Consider the following 20,010-nt stretch of genomic DNA (forward strand, 5'->3'; position numbering starts at 1 on the left):
TTGAATCTACTTGTGTAAATAATTAGACCTATTCTTTGTAACTCTTTAATGAAGTCTGAGATTGTAATAGCATAAAAACACATAAAACTTGACATCTTCTAACAGTTTTATTGATTGAAAAGTAAAGTTTTGACAACATAATGAGGAATCACACTCAGTTTTATGTATTGTAGTTATTGTTGCACAATGAAAATGAAATCACCATATGACATTAAATTAAAAATATCAATACTCTGTTATGGCAATATTCATAACTCGTAGTTACCACAGAGCAAAATAGCAACATTTAAAAAAACATAAAGTAATTGATTCTGTCACATAATCAAGAAGAAACAAACTCAGCTTTTTTTTTCCCAAATAAACATATCCAATCTTTGCAGCAAACATCTGCAGTAAGTGATGGTAAAGAAGCTCCCTTTAATTCCTGGAGTGGGACCAAGATTGTCTTGGTCATGCATTTATAACTGGTGTTTTCTAACAGAAGCGGCACAGGCACTTAAACATGGACATTAAACTGTACAGAGTCATGCAGTGATACAACACGGCTGACAGGGCCTTGTGGTAACAATCACCTATGAGCTGCGTGAAGCATGTTTTATGCAATTACAGCCAATTTAAAATCTATTACCATCCTCCCATCTTCTACACAACAGCAGAAATAAAAGGGAACCGACTTTATCATCAAACAACATATATACAGTATCATATAAATATATACACATCTCACCCACCCCCCACGTCTTTTTTCCACCACTGATTTTGGTTTGCTTTTTTAACTATCGAGCGTGTCCACAATTTTTGCGGGAGAATGCAAAGCCATCCAGTTTGCATAAACACTATCATTGGCATATCTTGTAAAGACAGGGTTAGTGGCATCGAGTCTGTTGAGCGGTACCGGGCTCTTCTCTGGCCAGTTCGGGGTATGACATGCCTAAAAAACGAGAACATATCATTTTTCTGCACTGAGGAAGCATTAAGTCCAGACAGTAAGGCTCTCAAACGAAAACTCAGCCTCAGCTTTTGAGCATTAAACAGCATGAAACAGCATGAATGAAGATTTTGAGCATGTGGTAAATAGAAGCATGAATGATTCTTTGGTCCTTTGAGTGCTTTTGGTCATTCATGTCAATATTTCCACTGAGGTGACACCATCTATTCTATGGGGGGGGGGGGGACATCATCATGACATCAGTATTGTTACTGCTGTTGGTCTTTGCCAGTTTATGTACAATCATTTTAAATGAAACAGATATTCAGTACTCTACTAAAAGTTTTTTTGTGTACTCCCAGAAATAACTGACATCAAGGAGTCTCTGCATAGCAACTGCCTTACTGCTGGCCGTTTTATTGCTTACTGTTAATGCCATCATTTTGGGGAGAGCTAACAGAGTCTTGCATATCTTGATATATGATCTAAAAGAAGAGTTTAATTCAAAAGCCTTACTGCTTTCAGAACTGACTCCATCTACTGTAAACACTCATTTTCTGTAATATGTTCAGAATATTACAGAGAGAGCACATCCAGAGCACACGGGACCTGTTTCAAATGTAAAACTTAACCTAAAGTGCTGCAAACCAGTAGAAAAATACACACATCTTACAAATAATATTTTTTTCTAACTGAACATAATACACGTTAAGTTTTGTGTATATAAATGAAAATGCTTTATTTATTTATTTTATCAGTAGTAATAATATTGTACATTAAAGCTTTTTAAAATGAATATTTCAAATAGTAGAGTACATCGGAAGCAGGTCCAAATGAAACATCTGATCCCTAGATCCAGACACTAGAGCACTAACTGAATCTATAAAACATGAACAGTATTCATAAGTCAGTGGCAACCATGCCCTTAGCACAATCACAGCACTTCCAATGGAAGGCAAAAACATAAAGTGATTTTGTTCCCTGTATTAGAATCGAGTAAATGCATGGGAAATTCTACCATAGAGCTTGTTTTCAATCCAAGTGGAGGGGAGGGTTCGAGGGAGAGGGGCGTTACTACAGTCCACTAAAGGTGTATCCTCTTCAGAGAGGGAGTCGTCATACAGCAGGGCGTCTGCTGGCGTGGAGGCTGCGAGATCCAGATAGTCCTGATGAAGGGAAACACGCAGTTATGAAAATCGGACTAGGGGTACCATAACTCTTCAGTGTAACATCACATACTTCATCATCAAATTACATTAGTTGCTAAAGGTTAGCATAACAAAATGAATGACAGTACATTTAAGTATAAATATGGCCAGCCTGACATTTAATTTATTCTAAAATATAACAGCTTTTTTTTTGGTGTCAAGTTGCTGACAGTTCATCTGTGTTCATCCATTGTTTTCACATTGTTTTAACATCATCACTTACCTTGGAGAATTACATTTTTATGGCATCATAAATGAATAAACATAGACTACCATTCAAAACTTTGGGGCCGGTAAGAATTTTTAAATAATTTTTGAAAAAAGTCTCTTATGCTCAACCAGGCTGCATTTATTGAATTGAAAATAGAGTAAAACAACAACAACAACAACAACAAAACAATAACTGCTTAATATTTTTGTGGAAATTGTGATACATTTTTTAGGATTCTTTGATGAATATAAAGTTTAAAGGAACAGCATTTACTTCGCTTTATATTCTTTTAATGTGTCCTTGTGGAATAAAAGTACTTGTATCTTACTGACCCCAAACTTTTGAATCGTAATGTATGTATAAAGTAATTAGTGTGTAATTACTATTTTAATTGGGATGTTTGACTTAAAGTTCATACATGATTTGTGAAGTTCATCAGAAGTGTCTGTGTGTGATGTGACAGAACGTATTTGTTGTATTCTTACTCTGCTTTTTCACCATCATCTTCTCAAGTTCTTTGCTGATGTCTGAGAAAGTAGGACGCTTATCTGGCTCTTGTTACCAACAACGAAGCATCAGATTGTACCTATATTACATAACAGAGCATTCATCAACTGATACAGAACATCTCTTTAAGTACATGTTGTGTCCATAATATTGTATGAGACATTCTAAAGTCATATAAAGCAAAATATGCTAACTTAAATGTTAAAAGACTATATAAATATCCCATGATGACATATTGGTTTTAGAAAATGATTTGTTCATTCAGCTCTCAAATCTACAACCCATTCAATTGATGTACACACATTTCATCCGTGCAATTCTCTGGCTTCTCCATCCTGTAGCCCGTCTTCAGAAGGTTGAAAAGCCGTTCTGGAGCGATGCCTGGGTAGGGGTTTCCACCCAAAGTTACAATCTCCCATAAGAGGACACCAAAAGACCAGCTAATGCAAGAAAACAGAGAGAGAGAGAGATGAGAGATTGTACTGTAAAGTTATAGTGGAATAAATCCTCACTTTAAAAAATATTTGTTACTTGACATTTCTTTGTAATTATTTGTGAAAATGACTAGCAATTTCTGAGTAAATCATACAGACGATTTAATTGTATTCAGACATGCTGCATTACTTACACATCACTTTGTGTGGTGTAGATGTGATCAAACAAAGATTCTATAGCCATCCATTTAACAGGAATACGACCCTAGAAATTGAGAGCACATTATGACATAGAGTATTAAGACGGTTTTCTCAAGCACAAATATTTAAATATCTGTAAAGCATAGGATGTAACAAGTTTGCCACAGTTAAAATTAAAAAAAATCAACAAGATATATCAACCTTGCTCCTCTTCACATATGAATCTTCCTCATAAACATCTCGAGATAAACCAAAGTCGGATATTTTCATCTTCCTTCCCTCTGCCACCAGCACATTCCTGGCAGCCAGGTCTCTGTGAACAAGCTAAACATATTTTCTCTCATTATAACTTTGTTCTTTAAAAGAAAACATTAAATATTCAGTGATGGATATTCGCTAAACTGCTGACACACCTTCATTTCAGCCAGGTATTGCATTCCTCTGGAGATCTGCCATGCAAAGGAGATGAGGTCACCCATGGTCAGAGCTCTCTCATCTGGGTTTTCCAAATAGCTGGAGTTGCGGTTGGCATCATTGCCCATGTAGCTGGGTCCAACTTTCCGGCTCTCTCTCAGGAAGTTGCGCAGTGAGCCATACTTTGCGTATTCAACGATTAAGTATAATGGACCTGAACAGATAAGCTTATATGAGCACACAAGGTAACTAAAAAAAAATGCATGCCAGATTAAACATAGATTTTTTTTACTAAAATGTCTTACCATCCTGGCTGCAAGCTCCATACATTTTTATCACATGAGGGTGATTAACCTGCTTGAGCAACGTGAACTCTGACAGGAGGTCTCGAAGCTCACTGTGAGATGCATTTTCTGTGGTGAAAAAAAAATGAATGCTTAGGAGTCATTACACAATTTTTAAAACTAATCCAGCTTTTGATCTGATTTTGAGTTGCATACCTTTCAACATCTTTACAGCAACTGTAGTGTATCCAGCTTTTCCTTTGAGCCGGAAAGCCGTGGCCTTCACAACCTTCCCAAACTCTCCTTCTCCAAGAGTCTTACCCAGCACTAGGTTCTTTCGAGGGAACTCCCACTTTGGATCTTCCTGTTAATAGAAAGGATAAAAAAAAATCTTTACACATCAAACAATCTCATTAATCAGTAAATCATTTCATTAATCAGTTCCAATTTATACCAAAAACATCATCATGCATGAATTAACTATGTACGTAAAGACCAAGTAAGTAAAGACACTGAGCAAGACTTACGGGTATTTTGAAGGTTTCAATGGCCACCTGATTCTCCATGGAATCTAGAGAAGCTCGACGAACATTATTGGCTGAGTAACTGATTGGGTAGGATTGGGCTGGTCGGCGGAAAGTCATTTCAGCTGAGGCGATGGGAGGCTTAGTTGTGCTCTTGTGGTAACAGTGGATAAAGTACGAGGACAGGACAATGGAGACAATGAAGGAGAGGAGGACACCAGTTGCAATGATGGTCTTACACATTTCTTCACACATAGAGTCTGAAAAACAATTACAAACAATGCAATGGATTTTTTTTTTTTTGGGCAATTTAATTTTGTTTTAACTACATTCTACAGATGTTTACATATTGCCCTCAAGAAAAAAAAAACCTAAATGTACATATACATGAAAATTAACCAGTTGTAATGAAACTCAGGATGTCCTGAGCATTTAAACTGACCATAGTTCTTCAGTAAAGGGTAAATTGTACTTATTTTCTCTTCTGGGAACCATGTAAATATCTTCTGTAGCTTCTAAAGGGCAAAAAAAATCACCTTCTGATTCATCCTTTTCACAGAAGCACTTTCCTGAAAAACAGTAGCAGGTCCCATGTCCAGCTTTGATTCCATACAGGTCCCTCTCGTAACCCCCAATTATAGGCTGACCTGACAAAAAGACACATTTATTGTTATAGTTGCTGCACTTTCTAAAAAAGCACAATTGCAGAATTATGCTGGTCTAACTAAAATGAATGTAAACTATTTTTTTTTTTTTTAATATTAAATAAAAAGGCACAAAAAACACACACACACAATAAAAACTCAAATTTTATCTCACTGGAGCAATCCTGAGGACATATGGATATGTTTTTGCTCTCAATGGCATCACAGTAAGCATCTGGACACGTTCGGAGGTCAGGGGAACAGGTGGAATATTTTCTAGATATTCCTGCAAAGGTAATACAATGACACAATTTGTCCTTTTGAATGATAGAAACAGCTCCACAGTAATACGGTAAGTGCAGTGTATTGGATTCAAGGGAATTGTGGGTAACCTTTATCTCTGCCTTGTCTCCACTGGCATGCTGTTGGGGCTCCCAGGCCTCGAGACGCCTCACACTCCCCTCGCTGTCTCTTTTCTGCACAAGGCAAAACACGCTGCTCATCCAGCTTCATGAGATTTGCTACATGGCACAATCAGATAGGAAAAACCTGGATCAGCAGCTGTTGCATTCACCACTGTCATTCTGGCCGTAAGCCCTGTGACCTGTTGACCTTACCTTCACCCTCAAAAATAACGACGAGCTGCGTCTTGGCCTGAAACTTGCTCTGCTGTTCCTCAGCAATAACTACATACTGCAGCTCTTGGCACTGTTGTCTGCGTAACACCTCAGTGTCGTTCACATAGAGCACACCGGTCTTCTCATTCGGGGTCTGTGCAAGGCCAACTGCCCTATAACATGACTGAGCATCGGCAGAGATGTTCCTGTCTGCGATCTCTAACTGATAAGTGACATCAATGCCCTTAAACTTCAGACAGTTCTCCACCCCAGACACTTCCAACTCTAAAAAAGACACAAACGATACATTAGTGTCTATCATCTGGAGTAATCTGTGAGGTAAATTGCAATTTCTTTTATAATCTAAGAAATTTCAAATAAAAAATACAGCAAAAAAAAAAATAAATAAATAAAACATTGCAATTTCCATGTTACATGGAAAATGTATTGATATTTGTGAATTGTGATGGTTATAGTTTTTCTTATGGCTATTTAACCATCTATTGCCATTTCACACAGCAATAGGGGTCAAAAAATCTAATTGTGTTTTTATCATACATAGCCAATAGAAAACAAGACGCTGTATGCTCAGTGTCGTAACGACAGCTTTAAGGCAGCATTTACCTAAAATGTTTACTTTCGTTACATAAACTCATCCTCAAGCAATCAAAGATAGATAAGTTTGTTTATTCATCAGAACAGATTTGGGGAAATTTAGCATTGCATCACTTGGAACCTCTACAGTAAATGGATGTTATCAGAATAAGAGTCCAAACAACTGATAAAAATATCACAATAATCCACACAACTCCAGTTTAAAGTTAAAATGTCTTAATGATGGATTTGTTTCTTATAAGCACACCTACTGTACGTTAATTGATGGGCTGGAGTTGTGTGGATTACTTGTGTGATTTATTGTGACGTTTTTATTAGCTGTTTAAACTTTCATTCTGTCGGCACCCATTCACTGTAGAGGATCCATTGGTAAGCAAGAGATGCAATGCTAAATTTCTCCAAATCTAATTAGATGAAGAAACAAACTCATCTACATCTTGGATGGTTGAATGGTGAGGAAATTGTTACTTTTGAATTAACTATTCCTGTATTAATGTTTAAATAATGTTTAATAATAGCTATATTGTTTAATATATACAGACAATAGCACTTCTCTACTCCTGCTTGCACATGTTCAAAATGACTAAAAACATCATTAATGCACCTGGGAGTATGTTGTAGCTTTCAGTGACATTGTGAAGAAGTAGGTGATATTGGAGAAGTGAATAGGAACCGGCAGGATAGTCACATTGAAATGTAACAGCACTGTTCCCTCTGGGCCTGGGAAGGTGGTGTCACTGACTAGGTAGTCCAACTGAAATGAGCGTTGCTCTGTCACAGACAGATTCTGACTGAGTTTCAACTCTGAGGGCAGAAAACAGAATAAAGAACAATTCAGTACATAATCTAAAAAAGCTATTCAATTATGGTGCACTCAGTAATTGTTTCACAGTTGTCTTGGACTTGTACAGGACTCATATCGGACGCTTATACAGCAGCAGCAGTTTCAGAGCTTTAAATGGTTAAAGCTAGAACTTTTTTTTAAAATTTGAACAAATTTTTAAAACACTAGGCATAATATGCTTTATACACAGAGAAAAAACTAAATGACTGGGGATCACACAACTAGAATTTCAGTTTATTCCCAACACATGTGCCTTGTTGACATGACAGATTAAAGCAAAAAAGTGTTCTACGTTCGGCTCAAAATATCAAACATGTTTGATATACTGTCAGTTTATTAATATTTGGTGAATCAACATAATTGCTTATGTGAGTGTACAGTACATGATTTTTTACTTATTAAAAAAGTAGTTTTCTTAATTTATTTATGTGTAAAAAAGTTAAAAATTTAATTTTATTTCTTATACTCACTGTATTCATGAACTGTCCCGCGGACATTTCCAAAGATGGCTTTTTCTTCCCTAAATTTGTGTTCAATAGTAAAAGTGTTTCTGATCCAGGAGTCATTCGTCATTAAGGTGCCCACTAATTTATTCTGAATTAGGTTGTGGGGTTAAACAGGCGTTGTGTCCCTGTCGTATACAAACAGAGTTCCATAGACAGTACCCTACAAAAGGAAACAGACTTCCATTATTCAATACTTTCATATTTCTTATACAGTATATGATCGTAAAAAGTCTATGAAGATGTGAGACAGTTATGTTTACAGTGCCTTATACCTACCTCACTGCGGTTAAACTCTATTTTGATGTCCTCAGTGTCAGTCCCATTCATGTAAGGAGGATTATCGTCCTCATCATAGATGTTCACGTGCAGAGAACTGAAGAACTTCTCCAGCTTTTCTTCTGTTCGTATCATACACACTAAATCCAGATGGTACACTTCACTCTCCTCACGGTCCACGGGTGCCGTGACCACCAGTTCAGAAGTGGAGCTGTCAACAGCAAATGGAGCTGGAGAGACTGAATTTAATACAAGAAATAACAGAAAATGAATCTCAATATACTGTAATATGCAGAAAGACTTAATATTTACACTGGGTTTGGTTTGTACCTGTTTCCACTGCATAACTGATGGTGTAGTTGGGGCAAATGTTCATGTGTGTAAAGCGCCGGAGCTGCCGCAGGGCCCCTTGCAGACGATTCTCTGTGATGTGGGGGTTTGAAACCTTGTCAGGAAAACACAGTGTTTTCAGCTCGACCTGACCACAGGAGGGCGCTGTGTCATTAATGAATATCAGTTTGACCTCCACTGTTGGAAGGAAGCGGCATATAGCTTTCTGCATGGGCACTGAAGAGACTCCGACCTTCAGGTTGATATCCTTCACAGGCCTGACCGAGCTGCTGCCTGCAGGACAGACATTGTGAGGTATGTTTTTTTTTTTTTTTTGGAATGAGGCATGTGTCCTTTAACAAGAGTGTAATTTATCCCAATGTTAAACTGTCAAGGTTCTCTAGAGGACACTATCATGAATCACATTACATTGCACTGCAAAAAAAAAAATATAAAAAATAAATAAAAATCAATGTATATATATATATATATATATATATATATATATATATATATATATAGTAATCAATATTTTCCATTGTTTTCTAGTAAAAATATCTAAACTATTAAAAAATCTTTTTGTTTTAGGATTTTTAGAGAATATTTAAATAGAGTACTTAAGACTTGTAATATTTCTTACCTCATTGGCAAATTGTTTATCTTATTTAAAGCAAAAACTAAATTTAGTGGATGTACATATAAAGAATCAAAACAATTTGCAAACTTAATAAATAAAGACATATTCTTGGAAATCAAAGATATTTATTATGCTTTTGCTTCATCAAATTAAGTAAGTTTTAAGCATGTTTAGATATTTTACTGGAAAAAAAATAAAACTATCATTAATATAATAAATACTTAATATAGCTTTAATATATAAGCACAAAACTTTGATACAGGAGACAGTATCACTTACATTAAAATAATGGTTTATAATAGATTATATGATATATCAGCAAAATATTGAGTAACATTACAGGAGAATATAAATTTAAATAAATATACTATATTTAAATAAAGCCATGTCAAACTCACGTATACTACTGAAGTCACTCCACTCCAGGGTTTTATTCATTGAAAGGACCCCAGTTGCCTCATCCATGTGAAACCATGATGCGTAAGTGTCTCTATGGGTGCACAAGGTGAAATAGGGCCTCTCTGTAGGGCTTTCCGGCATTGAATGGACCTGAAGGACCGGTGATCCCTGTAGCTGACCCACATAGATGCTTTCTGTGTACACCCTTTGAGGAAAATACAGTCCAAGGTGAACCTGTCCAAAATACACATGAAATGTCACACTTTGTTCATTGTGGACATTCATTTAAACACTTCCCATAATCATGAAAGCAATATTTCAGCTTCAGGCAATTTTGAGATGTTCCTACTTCAAAAAAACACAAAAAAAATATCCTTCAAATAATGTTTACAGGTGGTATTTTGTGCAAGTGCATTTGGTAAAGCAATATTCGACTGTTGATTCTCTCTAAGTGATTTTAAAAAAACATTCAATTAAAAAAAAAACTCATTTAACCTTTGGCGCTCATAATGCATTCACAAGTTTGAAATTAACTCTATCATATGTTCCTTTATTGATCTGGTGCTTATCTCAAATCTGTTGTACAACAGAAACGTCCATGCAAGCAGCCAGTTTACGCAATGAACTCATTAAACACATCCGCTTTTCTGTTGAAATAGCCCTCACTCCTCTGTCATCGAAAAATGAAACAGCTTCTCATATGACATTGACACTAGTCTTTTAATGAATTTCTCACATGGTCAATATGATGTGGTCTCCGATTCTCCTTGGTTTCACCTTGGGAAGTTTAATTACAGTGGATAACATAATACTGCCTAGAAATGAATCATTACCTGCAGGGCGAGTGTGGATGGAGGTGGGGTGGGTGGGGAGGGAAGGGTAATCTATAAAACACTGTAAGATCCCCATGTGTTTTACCAGTAAATGGAGATGCAAGTGTTCAGGCTGTAATTATATCTCTCCTGTGTTCCTGTCCGACGACGGTGGGCGGCCACTTAGGAACGTACTAATATCATTAGCAGACAGCAAAACTTAGATTTTCTATTTCTGTTGCTGCAGTTGAAGCCTTGTCTCTGGTTTCAGACATTGATTTAATTTTGCTGTGCTGGGATGACAGGAGGCCGGATTGATGGATACAATGTGGCCAACCTTCCTGAAGGATGGAGACACGGTCAGGAACACTACAACCCTTTTTATTAAATGCCTTGTCAGACACAAAGACAACACAGAACTGGTTTGTGTTCTTTTTATTTAGGGGGTCGCCAGTCACATTTGCAGACATAAAACATTCTTTGAAGACCTCATGAATTCAAAATTAAACTTCTGCAGTTTTGTAGTGGATCTAGCTTTGAAGCCATCAGTATGCTAGTGTACTGCTAAAAGGTGAGAAAAAGCTTAGCAGATACAGAAACACACTTATACAATTACATTTATCATGTAAGGAAACAGAACACAAAATGTTGATGATTTCATCTCACATTCTCAAATTTTTATCCAATCAAATTCCCTTCCCCCTAATGTCACCTGCTGAGGGATGAAGTAGTTTTGTTTTATTATTAAGATGTGATAAAACTGTATAAAGTGTTGCATGACCAGGCCCTGAAACCCAAAAAGTACTTGAAAATTCATTGCCTTAAAAGAAGCTGTCAGAGCTGTTAGCTGAAATCCATGTTGTATTTCAGGTGCGTCTTTCAGTGAAAGTTGTAAGTACCAAGTGTGCTTGGTTCATAAACCATAGCCGCAGGAGAGCTGAGGGATGGCAGCATTAATCTTAGCTGATGCAGATACTGTGTTGAACAAGCCACTGGATTTTGCCGTGACACTCATTTATCATCCGGTGTCAGTGTATCAGGTGGAGCGCTTAGCAGCACTATGCCACTCTGACATTCAGAGCAGCACTGATAGCATTTACTTTCATTTGTACTTAAATAAACACATGAAATTGGAGTAGTTGTGTGGTCCTTCTGGGACAAGGATTCTCAGACTAAGAACAATGTAATACAAGCAGAACATTGCCTTGTTGTTCTACTCTAGGATTCAGGGATTTTGACAGACAGTCACAAATTATAGAAGCATATAGACAAGGGCGATCACTTATCCAAATATGTCTATATACCGCAGTGTATACACAGTACATACATACAGAATACACAGCAGGCATATTTTCTGTATGCATAGAATACCTTTTAAAACATGTGCTATATACAACAAAGCACACTGGAACACTGTATCCCACAATGCAATGCTTTCAACTTGGCCCCGGCATTATGTGTGATGAATAAACCATAAGTAAGTACAGCCATGATTTTTGACATTAATTAATCGGACAGCCAAAAAAGTTGACATTATTATACATTTTTCTGACAAAAGTGGATTAAAAATGCAATAAAACTCTGGACCATATACTGTATGTTATCACAGAAGATAGAGAAGTATAGAAGTGTTGGCCAGAACCAAATGTTTGCAGTGATTAATGATCAAATGTCGACAAGGATCCAACAAGCATGAATAAATTGCTCTAACAACACTGCATCTTCAATGTATCAATCAGTTTCTCTCCTTAATTATTCACGTAAATGTTGTGTGATTAAATTTAATGAAGAACAAAGTAAGCACTGTTTAAGAGTTTAAATATGTCGATCTTTGTCAGTGGTTCAAAGCATGTGTACAGTATGTACATTCATTTCACATTAAGCATTTAAAGAAAACCATTAACTTTCAAATTGTTACACTTTTCTAAAACCTTTTAAACTCAATAATCAGTGTTTTGATGGCCCGAGCCAAGGTAAGAAATAATCTTGAGTCATTTGACTTCTAAACTTTTGTGGTGTGGCAGCTGCAAACTACAGCTATCCAACTGATTTGAATCATTCCAAATTCAATTTATTTCCAGGCCGTAAGCCAACAGAAAGCAGTTTATATCAAGCTAATTAACTCACGGAATCAAAAACAGTACAAAGGAGGAATGATGCTATGACATCACAAGACTGACCATGAGGTTTTCAGTGAGTCAAGTACAACAGGATGTGGGATGTTGGACGAGCATTATGCGAGTATTAAGGTGTCGGCAGAAGGACGGATGTTTGGAGTTATGACTGATCACTTGATCAGATTGAGCTCACTGCTCTGACCTCTCACAGCCACATCATGGATCATGGTTGTAAACACTATGATGCAATCTGACATATTGATTTCAGCTCACAGGCGAAATTGACTTTGAACCTAACGTGTACATACACACAAACAAGACAGGAAAAGCTTAACAAGTTAAATCCTGTGTCATATTAATTTTGAATTATACATTATATGAAACAACTGCACATTATTTCCATCAGTGATTTGTTCACTGTTGTTATGGGACAAAAGAAGGTGTGCCAGCTCTCTTCATCTTAACCTAGAGTGACTCTTGAGTCTGCTACTTGAATCATTTCTGATGATTCAACAATCTTATCAAATGACAAGAGACCAATCCGTTCTAAATAAATCCACAGTCATTGCAGAGCATTCATTTAAAATCAAACAGACATACGCGATGACCTGAATTAGCATCAGTCTCTACAATGGTGAGGCCTGCATTTTTTCAAGCAAGATCTCTCAGCAAGAGAACAGGTTAATGGATATACGACCTCTGGACCGGACTGCTCAAAGACAGGATGTCAATTAGCTCAACATGCACACCGCCACACAAATGTACCATCTATATGAGATCATGGGAGCTGGAAGAGTGCATGGGTCTTTCTTGCCATTTCCTTGAAGTCGTCAAAAGGCGGGAAACAAGCAGTCAGAGCAATCCACTTTCCATAATCCACTTACTCCTCAAAGGGCTCCATTCATGACATGCTGTATGTAAACACAGGGATGTGTTTGTTGCAATCACTAGCATTCCCATATAGCTTCATGTCTGCAGCTACAATGGCTGTAAATATCACTGTAGTGTAATCTTGATAATGATTCAGTCTGACAAACAGAACTTATATCTGTTGGGATCATCATAAGGCATGCTGATCTTGGTCTATTGCCCCCTGCCCTTTTGGCCAAGGTCAATGTGCAGAGCATCTGTCCCCAGTGATGTCCCAAACTGAGAAGTAGCAGGCCAATCAATAGCAATATTAATCAACAGTCGAGCACATTCAGCCGATAACCATAAAATAACAATAATAATAATAATATTATTATTATTTCCAATAACAATATTAAACAATTTTCACATTATAATTAATTTCAATGTGTCTAATAAAAAATACAAATAAAATAAAAATCAAGTATAAAAATTATGCTGATTATTCCATACAGATTATTCCATCTTTTATCCTAAATCAAGATCCATAAGAGACACTATGGATGTAGTGTAAGAGGACTAATCAAAGTAAACATACTTAATTACTAAGCAAATGATTAAGACTCAATCTCTATAATATAGTAATGAGAATCATTACTCTGTGACCACAACGATTTAATTAACTAAAAGGCTGCCAATTATGCTATAATTCAATACGGGACTATTATTTTTGATTATTATGGTTAAATTCCCCTCACTCTAATGTGCACGGGTCCCTTTTCTTCAGTATGCGACACTGAGAAGGTTTAAGATAGCAGAGTGATTTAAAAAGACAAGAATCGTACAATTAAATTATTGTATTAGCCAAATGCAACATGGTAGATTTCTATAATAGAATCTGAAAAGAGTACAATTAAACATACCTAAAGTGTATATCTAAAGCTGTTATCAAACAGCAACATTATCGATCATCATCAGAAATGCAATGTAATTCAGCATCCCATTAACGTAAGCACGGAATGGACGTTTGTCATTAAGTAATCTAATTTCACATATCCTGTGGGATAAGGCAGTATGTGTTTGTATTTACTTTATAATCTCTTTTGGGATTGGATGGGACATTAGAGCTCATAAATGAGGGACCTTTGAACAACATGTTCTCTTGGATGGTATCATTACGATAAGCAATTTCCAACATTATTCACTTGATGTTATAATATATATATATATATATATATATAATAATAATCCAGAGACAGAGACAAAACAACAGTCAAGATTATACTAAACACAGAAACAAAACCTGGATGCCTTTTTTCTATTCGTCTTTGGTTTGTTTTTTTTGTTTTTTTGTTTTTTTAGAATATTCTGAAATAACCTCCAGTATGATTCATTACTCAGGATGTCCCTCAGTGTTCCCCTCCACTGCTTCAAACACATACTCACAATTTTTTATGACTTTTACTTGCTGAGTCTTAAAATTCAGAGTGCATGGTTGAAATGGACCAGTGGGTGAATTTACCATGGACTATTGAGTTTGAGCTGTTAGGTCATAAAGAGCTGGCATTTCCTAAATGCTAAGTTCTTGCATTTTAAAAGTGCAATGTAAAACCAACCACATCTTGAAAATATGTAACCTAAAATGTAAATTAAGTGTTTTCATTCAAATCAGAATGAACTGACTTCACTGATATATTTGATTACACCAACAAGACTGAATTTAAAGATTAGAGCAGGTATAAATTAGCAAATTACTAATGTTTCAGTGAAAAGGATTACAGTATTAATGCCAAGGTTGCATCTGAATTTTTAAAAGTCTCAGTGTAGTTCGGACTCCACTGACTCATTTCCAGGTAATGAATGAATCTCAAAATGACAGCCATTCAGAATTTAGCACCTTTTCCCCCTTCAAACACACACAAGACCAAACGAGGACAGTTAGGTCCTAACTAAGCCGTTGTGTTGGTTGCTCATTGTTGTAAATGATCAGTCCAACACACCATGCATCAATGGCCACAAGAAAATAACATGTAAAAGACCCATGTAGAAATCGAGAGCCCCAAACGCCTTGGGACAAAATTTCAATCAATGTCTTCTTGTCCTGCAAAGCAAATTAGATTCCACTGATGCACGGGGTAGAAATGTGACCCATAACTAACTGAGGGATCTGGGCTACGACTCCAATAGGTACAAAAGCTGTGCAATTAGTCCGAATGTGGTTTCTGGTGATTCCTTAATGTCCACGGCACACAATGGATCATCATGAGGAAAACAGCCTTTATTACGATACTGAAACAACACTATTGGCGCCATTTCTACCTGCTCTAACCCTTCAGGTTACTTTTGATGGTGTATCCTAATGCATTTAGAAGGATTCAGTCATAAATAATATTTTTGACTTGAATAAAATCACTTAATTTACATTAGATTAGTTTTTTAAAACATGTATCAGTATAATGTGTGTACAAGACAATACATCTTACTTATGGTTTACTTTTGTAACACCTTTACAACCTTAAGTAATATGCTTTTAAAAATACAGTACAAAATTTAGCTAAAATTTGAAAATTGTAGGTCATTGAGCTTCATTAAAGATTTAAATGAAAGATTTGGCCTATAGAGTTTCTCATTTTCTTTAGGGTATGAACAATCTACATAGAGAATAAGAAAGTAACTACCGACATCTGTTTTTCAAATCATGGTGAAAGTAGAGATGACGATGGGGAAAATCACAGGTTTTATATACACTGCTCAAGACAGACTAAACTAAATCATTTAATGCAATAAGGTACAAAAAACATTGTAATGTATCAACTGGCATTTATCGGTCTACAATGACAGTTGATGAAAATGATTGTGCTGATGCAGGATGGGCTGGGGTGGGGAAGGATTGTGAGGTGGTCTGAACTTGATTCCCTAATGTTACTTCCCATCGGATGGCCAATCTCCTGTGGCCTGGTCATGAGGAAAGTCCTCTTGGGTTTTAGAAGTCAGAAGCCATGGCACTCCAACAGATAAAATAACAGGGTCAAAGCTGTGTATCCACAAATCAATGCCTCACACACAATACGTGACATGGGGTCTGGACTTATTTTATGCAAACAACTAGTGTGATGGATAGCTATGGGCAGCTGTGTAACTTTAGAGGTCAAAGGATATATTTGATTATTAATTGCACATATACTCTCCTTCATGAAAAAAGTTCATCATCTTATTAGTCATTCATTACTTTAAACATTTTTATTTCTGTAATTACACATGCAGCATTTACTGCTGAAAATAAACAGTATGTACAGATGATAGTGACAAAAAAAGATTAACTGATGTCTTTTGCTACCATATATTTGGTGACTGGGCAAAGTTTCTGTTTTTCATACACTCTTAAAAATAAAGGTTCTTTGGTTCAAATGCATGGCTCCATAAAGAACCTTTAACATCCATGGAACCTTTCCATAAAGGTTCTTTATGGTGTAAAAAGGTTCTTCACATTAAGAAAAAAACTGTTCAGTGAAAAGTTCTTTGGGGAAACAAAAATGGTGCTTCTATGACAACATGCAACAACCCCCTTTTGGAACTTTCATTTTTAAAGGTTAATAGGAAATAAAGAAAGAAATTTATGCCAAGAAAGTCTGATCAACAGAAAACAAGAGCTCTTGCTCTTTACACTATATTCAAGGACAAACAACTGTTTAACACTGCCAAACAAACTGTTGTTTAAATGTCAAACTATCAAACCAAGTGTGGTGACACCAGACAGAGATACATGATTACATGTATACCCAGCATGGACAAAAACCTATTGCTTTTGTCATCATCCATTTTCATGGGATGGCTTGTCATAAAATAGATGAGATCCATTTTGCGAGAGGCGCTGCCAACCATCCTGTGTCTTTAATGAGGGGGTTTTAAGCCTCATCTGTTATCAGAGCTGTGTACTCTATTATTTTACTGGCAGTATTTTCCTTTTGGAAGACAAACAAATTGTGTTTGCCCAGAGCTAAGCACACCTGCTGCACACCTGCCCTCTGACCACCTCTCGGCACCAGGCTTTTCCTTTCCTCACAGGAAAGAATCAAGGTGCTTCCGCATGATCTCTAACAAAGGTTAAAACAGGAGCCCTTCAGTAGGATAATCACCCCCTGGTGATTATCAAGGCAATATTCATTTAAATGTTTATTAAGGTAAATTGCTAAAGTCAAAACCTCTCAGAAAATTATGAATAATGCTAATTACTAAGTAAAAAAGATTAACAGTATATCAGCTCACATTAAAAACATAATGTCTGGTTGTGTCTGCAAAACTAACAAGGTTTATATAGTTAGTTTATTATTTTTTTCATTCACTAAAATGCTTAATTATAAGTTATTTAATAAGTAACTCCCTTCAATGTGATCTAGCCACACAATGCATTATGTATTATCTAGTAATATCATGATATCAAAAACTTGCATGACAACATGCAAACATGCCTCGTTTGAAAAAATAAACAATAAACTGCTTCCAACAGACCTTATCATTGCTGATTTTACTTGTATTTCAAGAAATTTACCATTTCGATTGCACAATTCCTGGTAGGTTATTAGGACCGATATACTTGATGAGTCAACAAGACCATTAAAATGCAATTTCCCGTCATCATTTAGACTGAGAGATTCAGTTAACATCAGAATGCATCTTTGGTTGTTTTGTCACTTTTCACTCTTTAAGTAATGTTCATTCAGTCATTAAATAACCTCACCACCATCAACACCATTCAGGAACCACTATTGAGCGAAGACAAATGCAACACTTTTGCATTCACACACTGCCAAATGTCTTCCGAATGACCAGAATAGCTGTAAAACCTCTGCTATGTTCCACTTTTGTCTGTATTCAAGCTGTTGCGATGTGACCATTCCTTTTTAATACCAACTGGCCACACACTGAGATTTAAGATCTATTCAGGAACGAGTTGGACTCTAGTTAACTCCAGTTATTTTGAGAGAGAGGTGTGTTAGTACAGTTGGGCAGAGGGGTTTTAAATGGGATTATGATATAATGATGTATAGAGACATGCGTATTGCTTGCATGAACCATGTGGCACATTAGAGTTGTACATATTTTGGCTTCAGCACCAGATTGCCTCTACAAAACTGTCTGGTAAATCTCTCCAGTAGCATTCAGTGGTCTTTGAATGGGGGTGGGGAGTGAAGATGCAGACCCCATGCATATACAGATTCTGTATTGTCTGTTTTTTGGAGTCAGCATAATTAGAAAATAGGATGCAAAATAAAACTAAATGTAAGTAACATGATAAATAAAATGTGTTTCATAAAATTTATGATATATGTTATTAAAAGCAGTGACAAAAACTGTAAAATACAATACTTTGCTCTTCATTACTCGAATTAATAGGCCTACATAATTTACAGAAAGTAAAAGTGACTTATATTCTTGCTTGTTTTATATAATACTCTTCATAATAATAATAATAATAATAATAATAATAATAATAATAATATAGTAATAATAATAATAATACACTTTTCAGCAAATAATCGGAATAATATTAGATTTCTCAACAAAATGAACAAATAAAAAAAATTCCATGAATCAACAAACTTCTAAACAAAACACGAGAACAGTATTCAATGGTTCTGTGTTCTGTTTCAAGTTTTATAGATCTTTTTATTTGTTTTAGCACAAGAATGCCTACCTGCCAAGCATTTCTGCCAGAAGCACCTCCACTGGTTATGATACCACTTCTTGGACCATGATATTGTCTCATCAAAACCTAGTAAGCAACCTATATACACCTTTAAAACAAGTTGTTTTCAGGATCGGGTCAGCAAAATAATCCTCAACCATTTTAACCCAAAAAACAATTTAAACTATTTAGGGTTCATTTGAGATGAAAACAAGTTCATGATGTCACATTACAGGTTCTAACGAGCTGTGGATTCTTGGCTGTAGAAGGGAATAAAAATGTCTCTGAGGAACGTAAGGTTCGCTCAAAACGCAGTCTAGTTAGGCAGCTCTCTAGGTTTTGAGACACAGCCCTTGTGTTGTCACTGAAGGATGCACAGAGGCGACAAATTCTATTTGAGTTAAAATACGACAAGTGAAGTGCTCAAGTATACAGCCTCTGAACAGTAATTCACCATTTCTAGCTCTCAACAGTTATTTACCCCAAACAAAGAGGGCTAAATAGCGTAGATTTAGCGCGAGGTGACATCAGACTGTTATGGAGTAAATCCTAACCTTCAGGACAGGAGAAGCAGAAGCAGGAGCAGCGCGATGTCTCCCCCAAACGATTCCCGCGTAGTTCCCATACTTGTCAATCATAAGTGTAATTTCACAATGAACAGACAAAAGTATTTTGATTCCTAAAAAAAAACAACTTTACAGTGTTTTAACGATTCGCGCGCGAGGGAGCCACAAAAGTCCTTAACGTGAATGTCCCATTGACGGGTGACTGCAGCGCGAGCTGCTGGACCATCAGCGCGCGCGCGCACACACATACACACACAAAGCGCAGCAGGGGGAGGTTCACATCACATCCAGCCAATTTCCTCAGATGTGTGTTTCCGTCCTGAAACACATCAGCGGCTGTCCAATGAGCCAAAGAGTTCCTAATGAAATAAAACTACATTTTGGGGGCATGCAAATATTCG

The 20,010-nt window shown here is 36.4% G+C and overlaps 1 pseudogene; it reads right to left on the reverse strand.

Moving 5' to 3' along the window:
- Positions 1-749: 749 nt before the first annotated feature.
- LOC109078964 lies at positions 750-19,681 on the reverse strand (annotated as a pseudogene).
- Positions 19,682-20,010: the final 329 nt, after the last annotated feature.

Source organism: Cyprinus carpio, chromosome A13 (assembly GCF_018340385.1).
Source record: "Cyprinus carpio isolate SPL01 chromosome A13, ASM1834038v1, whole genome shotgun sequence".
NCBI classification, from domain to species: Eukaryota; Metazoa; Chordata; class Actinopteri; order Cypriniformes; family Cyprinidae; genus Cyprinus; species Cyprinus carpio.